Raw genomic sequence first — 10,963 nt, forward strand, 5'->3', positions numbered from 1 at the left:
GCAGGCATGCCTATTTGGGTGTTGCACTCCTGTAGGCCAAGGTTAGGTTTCTGTTGTACAAATGCCAGCATTCACAACTGTGCCAGCCTTAGGTATATGGGAGGAATGTTAATATACCCCCAAGTCACTTTTTGGAGGATGAAACTGTTCAACCACTGGATTAAGGTGAGAATGGGAGGCGGGGAAGAGGAGCCCCATGAATGAGGCCATGTGTAGCCTGTGAAAGAAAGGGCTGGCCCAAGAGTGAATAAATAAAAGCACAGCCAAAATTCCCAACCCCTCTTTCCCTGCCTTCACTCCCTCCTCCCCTGAAATTTGGCATTCATTCACGATTAATGAGTCTCCCACAGGTGTTCCACTTTGACTAGAGCTGGGTAGGTTTTCATGTAAACAGAAAAAAGAGAAAACCTAACCTGCCTCTCATCAGGTACTTAGGCACATAAGAGTTTAAAGGCCTACACTGATGAGACATCTTTCTTATTAGACACTGTGGGTGTTAAAGAGACCCTTATGGTCTATTCAACTAACACATCAGAGGTACCCTGATATTCATTCATTCTCTCTCTCTCTCTCTCTCTCTCTCTCATTCTTTCTTGACAAACAGCATGTTCTGGGAAGTTGTGGAAGATCATTAGACTGAAGCAGCCAAGCAGCTACAGCTGAAGTTGGAAGAACATACCCAAAGCAGAATGTCATACACCAGATTCACATGTTGAATGGATGAGACATTTTTCCTGAGTACTTGTCCTCCAGAATGCACCAAGTGGACAGAACTGGTGCTTGTTCCTTCTGCTGGCTACAACACTGAGACAGTCCTCAGCAGGTGCCAGTTTCTTTGCCACCTAGGCCTGGAAGCCACATGCCATTTGGATTTCCCAAAGTGCCTAGAAATGACACTGTGCCCAAGGCCTCTTCCAAGGTGGGTTGCAACAGGAGCACTACGGCCATGCAAATATATGATCAAAGATTAAGAAGTGGGTGCCCAAATGCATGCTTGGGTTAAATGTGGGCCCTGGGTCTCAAAAGGTTGACAATACCTGCCCTATATAATGCATCCAAAATAACATTTGTTTTCTTTGCCATGCTCTCTTTTTATCATAATATTTGGATTAACCAATATCTTAGTATTAGGAGTGTATATGGCCCTGGCTCCAAGATTTTTTAAAAAAACTGATATTTTAGGGTCACTCTGTGCTCTGTCTGCTTCAATCTGTAATTCAGCTTTCATGTCTCTCTGTGTAAAACAAAGCTTCACTTTCACTGAGGAACTCATCTATATTGGGAGTTTTTCTTCTTCCCTGCCCACCTTAGAGCCAAACTGCAAACTCTGCTTAATATGTAGCATGCATCCAATTCTCTTGTTTTTCTTTCATTAGTTACAGGTGCAGGGGATTTGTTAATGGGATCACGGTGCTCAGAGAAGTTTATCTTTTCTCTCCTCAACCATGACCCTATCCCTGAAAACATCCTCCCATGCCGAGATGAAGCTTAGGGAGTGGGAAAGTCTCACTGGAGTCAGTGGGAGCATTTCTCACTCTAAGCCTTGTAGCCTTGCTTTTCATAGAGGATATTTGGGAGGAGTTGTAGCTGAGAGGGAAAAGGCTACCCCCACCCTCATGGAGCACTGTGATGTCCATGACAACTGTCACTCCCCTCAATTAAACAAAAACAAGATCTGCTTCCTGCACAATAAGTGTAACATGTAGTCTGGCTCTTACCTGAGAAGATAGCATCTAGAAATACTGGGCAAGTTCCCCTCATACAGTTGCTCTGAGTGATTTACCACATCTATTTACTGAATAGCTCTTCAATCAAGACAGAATAAAGTGCACAGGGCTGGCCCACCCATGAGGCAAGGTGGGATGACCGCCTCAGACAGCAGGCTCTACTGTGACAGCAGATCTGGCCTCCAAGGAATTCATTCTGCCTGCTGCTGCTGCTGCTGCTGCTGCTGCACTCCCCCTTGTTCGCAGTGTAGATCTTCACTCACCCCTTGATGTAGGCGTTCATTCACCCATTCTTCCCTGGCAGGTGGAGGGGTGCCATTTTGTGCTTCTCCTCAGGTGCCAAAATGCCTTAGGCCAGCCCTGGAAGTGCAACACACTCCATTTCCACAGGAGCACCCACTGGATATAATGACATAATGTGCTGAGGGGATTCCAATGTGAACAGCTTCTCAAAAGATTTGGTATGATGTTGCTGCACAGGACAACTTGACCCATCTTGCCCAATAATTGTGAAAGTTCCCAATGACAGCTGTTCCCAGTCCTGTTCCCACTGAAGTCACTGGCAAAAGTCCCAGTGCTTTAACTGGTCATGTTCCAGCTCTTTCGCAACATGCCTCCTTCCCTCTATACATCCATGTTTCCAATGGCATCCACGGCAACCATCTGCAAGAAGTGGGAAAGCGTATAAGATCTTAAAAGAGACATCTATACCTGCTGTTACATCTGTCCAGCAACGCAGGATGGCCCCTGAAAGCTGCATGTTTGTCAAACATGAGAAAGGGTGCAATAATGTGTGCAAACACAGAGCTCCACCACCTAAAGGCGAGTCAGACTCTTGCTTGGATTGGGTGTATGTTTTTGGTTCCCTCGATGGCATGTTAAATGAACATCCACAGGGGGAATAAGGTGCAGGCAGCTCATACAGCCCTGCAACACATCCAGGTATTCTTCTAATGTCTGAAGGGAACTTCTCAGTCCCTTAAGGATACTTACAGAGCAATCAACACACACACACCCAACACAGCACTAGATGTGTGTGCAGATTAATAATAATAATAATAATAATAATAATAATAATAATAATAATAATTTTTTTATTTATACCCCGCCCTCCCCAGCCAAGGCCGGGCTCAGAGCGACTTACAAGCAATAATAAAAACAAGATGAATGATTACAACTTAAAAACAAAAGTAAAATACAACATTAAAATAATGGAACATTAAAATATTAAAATGTAGCCTCATCGCAGGAGGAGAAGGAAAAGAAAAAAGAAAGAGAGGGAGGGAGGGAATCAAATTGGCTCCAAGCCAAAGGCCAGGCGGAACAACTCTGTCTTACAGGCCCTGCGGAAAGAAATCAGATCCTGCAGGGCCCTGGTCTAATGAGGCAGAGTGTTCCACCAGGCCGGATCCAGAGTTGAAAAGGTCCTGGCTCTGGTTGAAGCCAATCTAACTTCCTTAGGGCCTGGGACCACTAGGGTGTTGTTATTTATGGACCTTGAGGGTCTCCGTGGGGCATACCAGGAGAGGCGGTCCCGTAGGTACGAGGGTCCTAGGCTGTGAAGGGCTTTAAAGGTCAAAAGCAGCACCTTAAATCTGACCCTGTACCCCACCGGGAGCCAGTGCAGCTTGAAAAGCACTGGGTGAATATGCTCCCATGGCAGAGACCCCATGAGGAGCCTCGCTGCAGCATTCTGTACCAGCTGGAGTTTCTGGGACAGCTTCAAGGGCAGCCCCGCGTAGAGCGAATTACAGTAGTCAAGCCTGGAGATGACCGTCGCATGGATCACTGTGGCCAGGTCGGGGCGGGAAAGGTAAGGGACCAACTGCTTGATGCGGCGAGGTGGAAAAATGTCGCCTTGGCTGTTGCTGTAACTTGCGCCTCCATGGAAAGGGAGGCGTCAAGGATTACACCCAAACTCTTAACGGAAGGCAATGGCACTAACTGGGCCCCCGCAAGAGAAGGGAGTTGGTCCCTCATCCCCATGCCATCCCGACCTAGCCATAGGACCTCTGTCTTCGAAGGATTTAGTTTCAAACGGCTCCCACGAAGCCATTCAGCCACAGCTTCCAAGCATCTGGTCAGTGTGTTCGGGGCCGAGTCGGTGTGGCCATCCATCAACAGATAGAGCTGAGTGTCATCAGCATATTGGTGACAGCCCAGCCCAAAGCTCCGGATAATCTGGGCAAGGGGGCGCATAAAGATGTTAAAAAGCATCGGGGAGAGAATTGCACCCTGCGGCACTCCACACACCAAGGAGTGGCGTGACGACATTTCCTTCCCTAGTGCCACCCTCTGTCCCCGACCAGAGATAAAAGAGCACAGCCAGTTACGGGCTATGCCCTGTATCCCCATGTCTGCGAGGCGGTGGTCCAGAAGACCATGATCGACCATGTCAAAGGCTGCTGACAAATCTAAAAGGATCAGCAGTCCTGACCTGCCTCGATCCAGTTGTCTACGGAGATCATCTGTCAGGGCAACCAGAGCCGTCTCCGTCCCAAAACCAGGATGGAAACCGGACTGAAATGGATCTAATGCCGATGTTTCCTCCAGAAACCTACCAAGGTGTTCAGCAACCGCTTTCTCAATTACCTTACCCAGGTATGGAAGATTTGAAACTGGGCGGTAATTGGATAGGTCTAAGGGATCCGATGAAGTTTTCTTTAAGAGTGGACACACCTCTGCTTCCTTCAGTTCCCCTGGGAATGTCCCCATGTCAAGGGACAAATTGATAATTTCAACCAGGGGGGTCCACGCAACATGTGGATACTCCCTAATCAGCCAAGATGGGCACGGATCGACAGTGCCCAGAGCTGTTCGACAGTGGAATTTGCTGCCAAGGAGTGTGGTGGAGTCTCCTTCTTTGGAGGTCTTTAAGCAGAGGCTTGACAACCATATGTCAGGAGTGCTCTGATGGTGTTTCCTGCTTGGCAGGGGGTTGGACTCGATGACCCTTGTGGTCTCTTCCAACTCTATGATTCTATGATTCTATGATTCTATGGATCAAGGAGGCAGGTGGTGGGCCTACCAACTTGGAGGAATCTATCCACATCAGTAGGGAGTATCCGATCGAAATGGTCCAACACTGGACCTGAAGTCAGTCGAGGGGCCTCCAGTTCAGTCACTGTATCTAAATTGGCAGGGAGGTCATGGCGGAGCAACAGGACTTTCTCCGCAAAAAAGCTTGCGAATGCCTCACAGCTGTGGGTCGAATTTGTGCTTAAATTTGGTTGTCCTCCTAAGGACGTTATTGACCTAATTATTCTAAAAAGTTGTGCTGGGCAAGAGCTAGCAGATGCAATGGAAGCTGCAAAGTAAGATTTCTTAGCAGCTTTCATCGCCATCTCATAGGCTTTCATAAGCGTCCTATAAGATGTTCTTGAGGCTCCGTCACGAGTCCGTCGCCATACTCGCTCTAGCCGTCTGAGATCCCGCTTCATTTTCCGGAGCTCCTCAGTAAACCAAGGTGCCCGGTTTTGACGGGGTCGCAGAGGGCTCTTAGGCGCAATCTCATCAATGGCTGCCAAGAGCCGGTTATTCCAGTCCTCAACAAGGTCATCTAATGAGTCGCCAGGAGGAGCAGGATTCCGCAAGGCTTGTCGGAATCTATCAGGATCCATCAGTTTTCGCAGACGAGCCCAAATAGGTTCACCACCCGAGCCGGGGAGGAGCGGGAAGTCAATCTTGGCTTTCAGAGCGTAGTGATCAGACCATGGCACTTCCACAGTGGGGAGCATGATCACATCTATGCCAGCCCCAAAGATCAGATCCAGCGTGTGGCCTGCTTGTTGAGTGGGGCCCAAAACAAACTGGGAGAGCCCTAGTGTTGCCATGGAAGTCACTAGGTCCAGAGCCTGTGAGGAGGGAGCGGCATCGGCATGGACGTTGAAGTCTCCCAAAACCAGTAGGTTTGGGAACTCCAAGGCCCAACTCGCCACCACCTCCAGCAGGTCTGACAGGGTGGCTGCAGGTGTGCTGGGTGGTCGGTACACCAGCCAGACAGCCAAGCTCTCCTTGGTGCCCCACACGAGACCAACACATTCAATGCCGGAGATCGCCGGTGATGGCAGAGCTCTGAAAGAGCAATCCTCCCAGAATAACAACGCTACTCCTCCCCCCCGACCCACAGTCCGCGATTGATGGAGGACAGAGAAACCTGGGGGTGTTATCTCATGTAGGGAGACTACTTCGCCTTCCCGTACCCAGGTCTCCGTCACGCAAGCCAGGTCAATCCCCTGCGAGACAAAAGAAGTCACGCATGGTGGCGGTTTTGTTGCCTATGGACCTGGCATTGCACAGCACCAATGACGGAGGTGTGTAATCCTTGCTCTCCCTACCCTCATCTCTTGGGATGGGGCATAGATTGGAAGGGGTTCAAGGATCACTGCATCTCAAAACCCTTCGCCGATAGAGATATCTAGCCCCCCCGCCATTCCTCCCTAGCCCTTCAATTGTGGAAATCCCAGATCCCATACTAGCCTCCCCAATAGATGGGTTCTCACTACGATCATACAAGAGCATCAGATTCAATCGATTATGCCTCCCACACCTTCTGTTACTGTTGCCATGAACAACAGGGCTGCAAATGCAGTGGTGATCCTGCGACTCCAAAAACCTCCCCAGCTGATGGTGAGTTAGGATTGCACCCTCCGATACTAGATATGGGCTAGTCAGACAAGTACTATGTTGCCCACTTTTGCAATTAGAAACTTCATTCTCAATGCATCTCTCCCCCCACCCCCATATCAAGTTTGTTTGGGAAATACATTTCAAACAGCAAAATTGTTCGGTTATAATGAAATTGTGACAGCCATGGGGCTCATAAGCATCAGGTTCTGCCATCACCATGTTAATTCAAAAAAGTTGCACTTTCCTGGCACATTCTTGAATGTGATCTAGTTCACTGCTTTTCTTTGCCCAGGAAACAGCTGTTTGGACTCTCTCATCTGCCTGATGAAAACCCCAAAACCTGTTTTACAGGCTTTCAGATAAAAGCAATGCAAAGCCTCCTGTGGCAGCTTCAGTCTTGGCACAATTAGTACGCAGGTAGGTTGAAAAATCTGTCCTAGTGTGTTGTTTCTGTAGCATGAAGACCTCACTCGCATGCTATGGTTTAGGTATAGGTAGTTCATCCATCATATCATCTGAATACTGATCTGGCTGCATTCAGACAGCACTTTATTCCCTTATCCCAACTTTTTCTTACCTGGTAATTTTTCTATTTTGTGTGATCTTTCACTTGACACAAAAGCCACTTCTAGAAATCTAGCAGAAACTAATGGAAGTTCAGCACTTGTTTCTGTGTTAAGCACTTCCAAAGGGGGGGGGGGTCATTTGCAACCCCACTGACCCAGATAATCATGGGGTGAAATTTGGGGCAGAATCCAGGCATACAGTTATTTCCAGATGCCAAAGAGAAAAACAACTACCAGACTTTTAGAAGACATCTGAAGGCAGCCCTGTTTAGGGAAGCTTTCAATGTTTGATGGTCTATTGTATTTTAATATCTTGTTGAAAGCCACCCAGAGTGGCTGGGGAAACCCAGCCAGTTGGGCGGGGTATAAATAAGAAATAATAATAATAATAATAATAATAATAATAATAATAATAATAAGGGTGAGGTGGAGATGGAAAACCAAGGAAGGGAAATGGAATGGAGGGTCAATGAGATAGGGAATGTTTGACTCTCTAGATGTTCTTGCAACCCGACTCTCATAAAACCCAGCCAGTCAGGGATAAGAGGGATTTCCCCCCATCTCTATCTGGAGAGCCACAGGCTGCCTGTCCTGGATTTATTTGAAGGCAACACCCTTTCAGCTTCTTCTGGCAAAGAAGTTTCCCATCCTTGAGCCAATCTGCGATGAAGTGGGAAGGAGATGGGGAGACTTGACCAACTGCTACAGTTTCCATTTATCTAGCACATTTTTACAACTGACAAGCAAACAAACATCTCTGAACTTAAAAGGTTGGGAAACATTCTCATTCCCTCTCTTTCTCTCTCTGAATCCATATATGTAATCATCCCTTCTCTCTGTATATATGCCAGTGAAAAAAATCTCAAGAGGCACGCTGAGTTTCAGCTATTTTGCTATCAGTAGCAAGGCCAGCGTTATTTAATAAACATTTTCCAAAATATAGTGGGCTGGATTCATTGCTGATATAAGCAGAGAGAACAACATTAGGAGAGGGGTTGCACACATTAATTTCAGCAGCATACAAACCCCACGGCATCATCTATGTTTGAACACGAAATGTAACTAATCTGGTTACATTGATCTCAATTTCATGTTTATAAATAGACTGTGTAATGGATTCATGGCTTGTGAAATAGAGCTATCTTCCATATGAAATGGTCTGTAGGGCAAATTCTTTGCTGAATTATCCCTCTGCAGACTCCCACGGAAGTCAAAGAGAAGCTGCATATATATATTCTTATTAATAACAGGAGAATGTATAATTATTTTCAATGTGAACATTATTGTATTGCTTGCAACTTTACTATACAGGAGTAAGGTCAGTGAGCCTGGTTGCTGACAAGGGCAGCAATTTTGCAGGGGTAAAAATATTTGCTCCTGCGGCAACTGGATGGATCTTTCATTTGTTAATGAAACCTATATTGCCACCCTCTGAGTTTCCTTGCAGAAGGGACTTAGAATCTTTCTCCTTTTGAAGAGATTAAATGTGAAACCAAACAGCAGTTTCATAACTTCTTGCAGGTGAAGGAGTATCATGATTTTTGCCTTCAAGACTCCAAGAAACCAGTGAAAGACTCTTGCAGTGTACTTGGTGATGGGCAACTAAACTTTTTCCCCCAATTGCAGCCTTGAAAAAATCATGACTAACAGCTCCCAGTGAAGCGTGCTGCTGCTGAGGTGAAGCATGAAGGTTATCAGAATATGTAAAAGGTACAGCACAGAAAAGGTTAATGTCTGGTCTTTTTGCCCGCAGGCCTTGGTTTGGAGGGAGTAGACTGGTTTCATTCAGGAAGATTTGAGAACAAAGCCTTCAGTTTATACAAAGCTCCAGCAGAGCAGATCTGATCCTCAAGCAACAGGGGGCCTCTGAGCTCTTAACCTGTGCTTCAGTATGGAAAGCAAGAGACACACACAGGCAGCTCTGGGTTCCCATAAGCCCTGAAAGAAACATCTCATTTTTTTCTTTTAATGCAAGATAAATTTGTTGCAAGTTCCCATTCAAGTTGTCCTGGATTCACAAGAATAACAGTACGTTTTATGCAATAACTGAAGGAAAGACCAGCAATGGGCTTCATGGGATTCAGAATGAGAGATGGATGCTTCCAAAAAGCACATTCACCCTGTGGCCAACTGACCGCCAGTGTGGTGTAGTGGTTAGAATCTTGGACTAGGACCTGGGAGACCAGCGTTCTAATCCCCACTCAGCCTTGAAGTTCACTGAATGACCCTGGGCCAGTCACTGCATCACAGCCTAACCTACCTCACAGATTTGCTGTGGGGATTAAATCAGGTGTGGAAGAACTCCTTGGATAAAAAGTTGGGATATAAATGCATGGATAAGAGTATGTCTTTGCCTTGTAATAATGCCTCTTGCTTGTCTGGATGGGGAGAGGGCGTGTTTGTTTGTGTGTCCATATCTAATTTTTGTGTAGCTAGAACGTAGTCCACAAAGACGAGAGTCTCAGCAATTGGCCCACCCAGTTTTGCCTCTGGCTCTACCCACCATCAACATGTGGTCCCCAGAAGGTTGCCCATTAGCGAATGTGGTCCTCGGGCTGAAAGGTCTCCCTTCCCTGCTCAATGACATTGTGGGAAATGAAAATGGCAGCTAGACATGGCAGCTCAGACCACCACTGCTGCTGGTACTGCTACTGGGTCAACTTCCAAAGCCCATTGATGGAGGTCAAGGGTTAGTAGGGGACATTTCCTTGGTAGGAGGCTCCCTTCCACATCTAACAGCCCTGCATTGTGACATGGAGTTGCCTCCTTGTTCCTTCTTTGTCTGCGGCATTGAAGACATCCAAAGGACCATCTCAATACGTTCTTCCTGTGAATGCCAATTCCAGTCCTTTAAATGATGTCCTCCATTGTCCTGTGAGAGCTGCTTGGGAAGTCCTGCTCAAAGTGCCCTCATTTTAAGATTTTGCAGCTGGATGTGTAGAACATCATCTTCTCAGCCGTGGCCCAGGTGATGATGCGAAATATATAGTAATCTCAGTAGGAATACAACTCTGCTGGCTTTTAGAATGGCTCTTACAGTAATTTCCCACAATCACTTTTTAATCCTGGGAAGCAGTAATTATTTGAGGTGGGATCTCCTGCACCCAGCACTTTTAAGTTTATTGCATCTGTTTTTAATTTGATATTTAAAAATAATGACATGTTTGTGGTTTTTTTTTAATCAAACCACAAATAGACAAATTTGATCATGTCATATAGATTATGCAATTTTTGGCAAATGCTGAAGGCACACTTCTTTATTCCAGCATTTGATACCTGAGCTGCATAATTTCAAGTCCCACTTTATCGTTTCTTAATTAGAAGTTTTTCAACTCTTTTAAACAGTATTTCAAATTGTTGTAACCTGCCCTGAGACCTTAGAGTGAAGGGTGGATAACAAATAAACTCAAATAATAACATTTGCACTTCTTGAACCAAGACACTGCTATTCTTCAAAATTCACACTTCTCCAAATTTTGTGATACTGTTATACAATCAAAGAATATATACAAATATACATATAGTAGGGGAAAATGTGCATTAGAACACATATATTATATTACAGGCAATTGATTGCAGAAATGTTTCGATTACTCAAAGCTGCATATAAAAATGTGTTTATTGGAAGAAATTTACACTAAAGTGCTGACAAGTTTTGGACATTCTGTGGCGTTTGGGCACCTGAATTCTCATCAATGCTGGGTTCAAACTCTTCTGAACAATGTAAGGTGTGTCCTGTGCACCGCTTTGAACATGTCAGGCATGGGGTGACCTTAGCAGGTGAGCTAGGATAAGTCAGGATGTTCTAGTGAGGAGAGGCAACATTGCTTTAAGATAAATAAAATCACTAGTGGACCTACTGGGGAGGTGGCATTAAAATGTCCTTTGATATGATGATATAATGATATAATGTTCTCTCTCGCTAACATCAGGGAGCCCCTTTCCCAATATTATTCTTTCTTTGCTTAAGTTTAAACAAGTCTGAAGTGGAAACTTTGGGTATCCTTCATTCCCCGTTTTTCTTTTTTTGCATTCCTGCTT

Source organism: Podarcis tiliguerta (genome assembly GCF_965153285.1).
Source record: "Podarcis tiliguerta genome assembly, chromosome: 6".
In the NCBI taxonomy this organism is placed as follows: Eukaryota; Metazoa; Chordata; class Lepidosauria; order Squamata; family Lacertidae; genus Podarcis; species Podarcis tiliguerta.